We start from the raw sequence: 7,127 nt of genomic DNA on the forward strand, positions 1-7,127 counted from the left end.
CGGCTGCATGGATGGTGCTTTGTCAATTAGTTTCAACTGACCTGTGCCAATGCTAAGCATTAAAGGCCTCCCTGCCCCCCCCCCCAACTGTGCAAAAATTCCTGCCACGGTCATGATCCTCAGCCGCTAATGGATTTGAGCTTGTATTTCACCAAGCAGGACGGGAATAAATTAGCCTTTGGCATCTTCGCCTTCCGAATGGTGTGGATGGGATGTGTTTATGGCGAGCCCTTCCTGCAGAGCAAGGTCGTGACCCGGTTTGGCCGGGGCTAGTCTGGGAATTAACCCTTTCCGTGACACTTCCTGGTTTTGTTTCTCTTCCCAGCATCTAATTCATTGGGATTCTGTTTTATCCCGGCTGATTCATCTCTCAGTTCTCTTATTGATTTTATTTCTCTGTGTTCGTGTGTGCATGTTGCCAATGGTTATTCTAGAAGCGGCAAGTTGGTGCGGGTGGGAAATGATGTCAGCCAAACAACTGCAGCACTGAAGCTGGATATTGTTAAGAAATGCCAGTGTTTCACTTGGAAAGGCTGGAAGATGTTCTAAAGTAGGGTTGCCATGTGTCCTCTTTTTCCAGGACACATCCTCTTTTCCAGAGGAAAAATTTCTGTCTGGGTGGATTTTTTAAATTTGCCAAAATGCCTCTGGCTATATGAAATATACTCAGAGTCGAGAGTGGATTTCATGCTCTTTATTCAGCTCATAGTGGGAGGAGGAATGAAAGTTCCCCCAAAGTATCTGCTTTATATACATTATTTACGTGATTGGCTAATTCCGGAATTCTCCTGTAGGCCAATCAGGTTGTGGATTCACTTCCATCTGGAGCTGGATTGGGTGGTTCCTGCCAACCAATCATACTGCTGCATTGTTCTAGGACCAATCAGACTGCTGCATTCTGAATCCTATTGTTCTAGGACCAATCAGACTGCTGCATTCTGAATCCGATTGTTCTAGGACCAATCAGACTGCTGCATTTTGGTTCCTATTGTTCTAGGACCAATCAGACTGCTGCATTTTGGATCCTATTCAACTCAGTACATAACACTATACTTTCTGGATGAGACATAGATATAACTGGTGGTTGGAGACTTGCTTTCCTCTTCTCTTCTGCTGCCCCCATAGCATTATATCACAGCTTCTGTAGCCTGCATATAGTAGGGGTATTTAAAACGAGAGTCGTCATAGCCTCCTCTTTTTTGCTCTTCAAAATATGGCAACCCTAACCCCCCTGGGGTTCCGTGTTGTGGGCTTCCTCCGAGTCAGGGAGAGGAGACAGTGTAGTCTAGTGGTTAGAGCATCAGACTAAGAGATGGGAAACTGGGGTTCAAATCCCCCACATGGCCATGAAACTCACTGGGTGACCCCGGGCCAGTTCCTGCCTCTCAGCCTAACCTACCTCACAGGGCTGTTGTGAGGATAAAATAGAGAGGGAGCAGAACCATGTACACCGCCTTGCATTCCTTGGAGAAAAGATTGGGATAAAAATGTTGGGTTGAACTAGATGACCCTTGGTGGTCCCTTCCAACTCTACAATTCTATGAAATGCAGCAAATAAATATCTAGGTATGCCAACTCATATCTAACCTTTCCCCCAACACCATTGCCTCATTACCTTGATTTGACAGACTCCGCCAACTAACAGAAACCAAATTCGTTCGTCGATATCCTTTCTAATAAAAAAAAAAAAATCAAGAGTATCCACTGGCATCATTTTATTTGAATTATTAAATAAGAAGCTGGAGAATAGATCACTAACTCCTAAATGCAAACCCCTTATTATCCTGCACAACCCTGCATTTTTCCAAGGGGAGGCCGTGAGTCATGTTTATTTGAGCAGACAAGACAATGTGCGCAGCGCTATTAGAGTAATGATGGGAAGAGCATTCGTATTATGGCGAGAGCTCTTGAAATACGAGCAATCCATAAAAATTATGAATGCCTGTAAGCAGCGTTACTGCAGCCTCCTTTCTTCCAGCCTCTGCCCCAGGCCGTCCTAGCAGGAACGTTGTCTGGTTTGTGGAGTTATTCCAGCCATTCCTAAACCCTGTGCTGCAAGAGCAATTTGGTCCCTCCAGACCGATGTGTGTGTGTGTGCTTGTTTTGCAGGTGTGTTTTGCGACACGTTGTTGATACAGTAATAGCACATCAGTGGTGGATTTATTTTGCGCCGTCCACACATCGTTCCTCTTTATGGGTTGTTCTCTGATGCTTCCCCTAACCTTGTGACATTATTGCTGTCTTGAGGGGCTCTCTCATGCTATAGAGCAATAAAAGCAGGACTGCAAAATAAACCAAACATCTGTGGTGTAAAAGGTTGCTCAATTTCAGCAGGTGGGTTGTCCAGCAGGGTTTTAGCAGGGTTTTCCGCTTGTCCCTTGCTTTCTAGGTGAAAGAGCAAAAGGATCGTGACGACCAAAAACTTAACAGAGAGTGGGACAAATATAAAGGTAAAGGTAAAGGTACCCCTGCCCGTACGGGCCAGTCTTGACAGACTCTGGGGTTGTGCGCCCATCTCACTTAAGAGGCCAGGGGCCAGCGCTGTCCGGAGACACTTCCGGGTCACGTGGCCAGCGTGACATCGCTGCTCTGGCGAGCCAGAGCCGCACACGGAAACGCCGTTTACCTTCCCGCTGGTAAGCGGTCCCTATTTATCTACTTGCACCCGGAGGTGCTTTTGAACTGCTAGGTTGGCAGGCGCTGGGACCGAGCAGCGGGAGCGCACCCCGCCGCAGGGATTCGAACCGCCGACCTTTCGATCGGCAAGCCCTAGGCGCTGAGGCTTTAACCCACAGCGCCACCTGCGTCCCCTGGGACAAATATAGACAATACCTAAAAGATCACTGTAAACACCTGGAATCTTTGGCAGGCCTTGAATGACACCTGTGATGTGACATAACTTACGGAAATAATGACCAGAAGCATTTTTACTGGGCATTGTAGGGGAGGACATTAATAGACAGGATTGTAAATTGGTTTTACAAATGCAACAACGGCAGCAAGAATACTACTGGCACAAAAATGGAAGCAAGAAGAATTACCGATGAAAGAAGAGCGGCAAATGAAATTAATGGACTGTGCGGAATTAGACAAATTAACAGGAAGGATTCGAAACCTGCGGAACCAGAGATTCTTAGAGGACTGGAGTAAATATCTGAACTATTTAAAAAGCAATTGTAATAAACAGATTACGCTAGTAGGACTGCAAGAAGTTCTGTAAGGAGGATTATGTGAAATATTGCAAGGAAGACTATGAAAAGAACTATTAGTTAATGATAATTTAAAGTAATAGAGAAATTAAGAAATGCATTATAAGTGATAAAGAACGGAAAATCTTCAGAGGTTGTTGATGGAAGTCTAAAATATTGTATAAGATAAGAATTTATGTTAAATGACTGTTGGAAATGAGATGTTTAAAAATCAATAAAAATGTATTTTTAAAAAGGAAATAATGGATCAATATCAACTAGATACTATTTAATATGCTGTTAACTTAGAAAAGTAGAGGGCCCGTGTTGAGGTTGAGGCAAGTCTCAGCACTTCATGATATATCTTTACTTTAGTTCCAACATTTCGGTATATTCTTTTGTTTTTGATGGGGAAGGTTAACTGTGATATATTCCAAAAATCAATAAAGATTAAAACAAAAAAGAGAGAGCAAAGGAGTCCAAAAGAGGAAGATGGCTGCTTGGCTAGCCCTTTTGTGGGGTCTGCTAGGGTCACACCATAGCTGTCAACTTACAGATTTGAAAGTAAGGGACCAGCAGCCTCGAAAATAAGGGATCAACAGCCAAAATAAGGGATTTTCAGAGCACAGGTATGTTCAATTTCTGAGCCCCTCTGAGCCAAAGGCAGAAAGCCCAGCTAGCAGCCAAATAAAGCCTCAAGCGGTGGTTCCCACAGCGCTGCAACCCAGCAAAGGGGATGCAGCAAGGAAAACCACTGTCCCCTCTCCACTGGGAAGCGCTGAGCAAAGGCAAGTCCCCAGGCAACGCGGCCGATTTGATCTTCACAAGGCATGCAAGCTCCACCCCCCAGTCGTTCTTAGACTCCTTATTGGGTGAGCAACACAGTTGGAGGAAGGGAGAGGAGCTGCTTCTTTTGAAACCTGGGAAATTTAAGGGACATCATCAGTAAGGGACAGCAGCGGGTCACAGAGCTGGGATAAGGGACTTTCCCGCCAAATAAGGGACGGTTGACAGCTATGGGTCACGCCCATCTACCTGGTCACACACAGGGGGAGGAGCTCCAGAGCAGGTATGACAGGAAGTCCTCCTTGTCTAGAGCAACATTCCCCTGTGTGTCCACTCTAAGCAACAGGAAAGGTTATGTTCCACTGCTTCCGGGATGATACATCCCACACTTCTATGGGTTTCCCTCTTGGGTTTCCCTCTTGCTCTACGGCAGGGATAGGCGATGTGGTGACTTCCAGATGCTGTGGGCATCATCTCTCACCTTGGGCCATGGTGGCTGAGGCTGATGGGAGTTGTAGTTCACAACACCAGGAGGGAGCCACGTTGAAGAGCCATCTTCCTCTCCTTCCACTCCCGGCTTGCTGGTTCTTGCGCTCTCTGTGGCATCATCCCCTCTGTGAGCGCAACAGAGCCAAGATGCCTCAGCTATCTCTTCAGGCCGGCACAGAATATAGGAAATGGCAGGTGCTAACAGAGACGGGCTGGAAATGGGACAATCGCATCTGACAGACGGAAGCTTGACATCTTGGCTCTGAAATGTGTCTGGAGCTTTTTCTCCCAGATATCCAAGTTGCCTCTAAACAGCATGAAAGCGATGCCCGAGAGGCCTTATTACAACTCAGCAGGAGAGCGGTGCTTTGCATCTCCGTGAGGTTCCAGGTTCAATCCAGGCATCTCCTGCTAATAGGGTCTTGGGGTCAAACTAAATGTGATGTAAGTAAGGACGGTGGGGAGATTTGATTTGATTCGCATTTAAAGGCGAAGGTACCCGATTCCCAGGAACATAACGCGACCTTGCATCTCTGTGCAGGAGAATGGAGGAGGGAAATGATGGAAGGGGGTGGTACCCACAAGATGCAGGGATAAATCCAGATGTGCCCGTAGGCCTAAAAGATTGGCAAGCCTTGTAAAATTCTCCCTTTATCCCCCCCCCCCATGCATGGATTAAAAACCTGTGCGGCTTGTCAGGACAACAAAGTATCGCTGAACTGAGCTGAATTTGCTGGCCTGACAGCTCCCAAGTGTGTCCCCCCCCCCCCCCGCACTCCCTTCGGGCTTTTGATTTCCCTCTTTGGAAATCGACACGGCAAAAGGAAAAAATATGTCACAACAACGGGGCCAGAGAGAAGGTTGGGGAGGTTGTGACAAGAGAGAAATGCACACAAAGAAAATTGGCTGGCATTTGATCCGCCTGTATTGACATCCCTCGAAATCAAACAGCATCGCCTCAGATCGCAAGTACACCCTCACTGGCAGGGCTTTCTGAAACCTCTGGAAAGCAGACTGCGCCTTGGGAGGGGGAGGTCAAAGGAATGGCTTTGGAAAAGTACATTTTTTTATTTTAAAAACTCAAGGAAAAGGTAGCACTAAGGAATGGATTTTCTCCCTTTAATTTTGAATATTTTTTCGGTCATAAAAAATCATATGGACTAGAGGTATGAAACTTGGATTGCTATTATTATTATTTATATGACGATGATGATGATGATGATGATGATGATAGCTTAAGAATAAGGATGCTTGCCATTCCCCACTCCCCAGCACTTTCTAATCCTGGCATCATTAATCTTCACAAAATCACAGTATGATACATAAAACAGGGTACTGCTGTTGGACCCATTTCCCAGATGGAAAAGTAGGAGTCAAGCTATTCCAGCAGTTCTGGATGTACAAAGTACAACCCAGCTGTAAGGGAAAGAAGCAGTGCTTCACACTAGGCTCCTACTTCTACTGTAAATGCAGTGTACTTTATCACCTTTTCCAGCCTTGGTGGGTTCTAGGATCATGGCCCTTTCAGGAAGGGGAAAAGGGATATGAAATCATGGCAGGCTGGGGAGTGGGCTGGAACTGCATGATCCGACACAGACTGTACTTGGTTGTGGCAGGACTGTGCCTCTGCTAGGTAGAAATTCAACATATGAAGTAATTGTTCGTACTATGTCTCCCTGCCTGAAAAGTGCAACCTGGTTATCTACCCCATTCTGCCTTCTTTAATACAGTGCTATGAGTTTGTGGGTGCTGGGCACCCTAAATTTCTGGATTCCGTAAGTGTTAGAATTCAGTTGCTGCTTGGAATGCTGAAACTGGATGTCAGACACTGGATTTAGCAGAAATTCAAATATAAGCCAGTCCAGCTTTCCATGACAGGAAATCGTCTTGGAGATGAGCCATTAAAAAAGACAACAGGAGGATAATGAGCCATTGGGAAAGCCAAAGAGAAGGGATTCTGTGCCAGACAGCAAATGGAAGGAAAGCCCGCTCCCTCAACTCAGAGTTTAGTTTGGAAGACAAAGCAGAGTTTAAAAGTAGAGTTTCAGAGTTGGCTATGAGGTGACCTGGGGGAGAAAGGTTGCAGTCTGTAAAAGTCAGCAGAGAGTCAGAGCCATGGCTGGGTTCTGTTTGAATCCAAGGCTGCAGCAATGGGAGGAGCCCCTCAATCGTAGGCTCAGGCTGTATACAGGTGAAAATAAGCCATATACCATAAAGACACCGCAGTCTCCGCTGTGTCTCATGCCCAAAAGGAAACACGAATCCTGTGTAAATGCCTGAAAACCCTGGAATCTCACACTGCTCGTAGATTGGGGTGGCATGCAACAATATGCAGCACCTGTGCCTGCTCTGAAGTATCATAACATGCGAAATGTTGTACATGCGAAATTTGCCCATTTCAGGGTGGAAGTAGTGGGCGCCCTGAAATCAGTGAGAATGGGGGATACACCACTGTTTTGCTCATTGGCTGCTGATTCAGTGCCTGCCACCTATAATAAGGAATTCTGTCCCCTTCACAACATGAATAGTCCCAACTAATCAGGGATCCCAGAATACAGTGGTGCCTCGCAAGATGAAATTAATCCGTTCCGCGAGTCTCTTTGTCTAGCGGTTTTTTCGTCTTGTGAAGCAAGCCCATTGACGGCTTAGCGGATTAGTGCTATT

The sequence above is a fragment of the Podarcis cretensis genome (assembly GCF_951804945.1).
Source record: "Podarcis cretensis genome assembly, chromosome: 5".
NCBI lineage: Eukaryota > Metazoa > Chordata > Lepidosauria > Squamata > Lacertidae > Podarcis > Podarcis cretensis.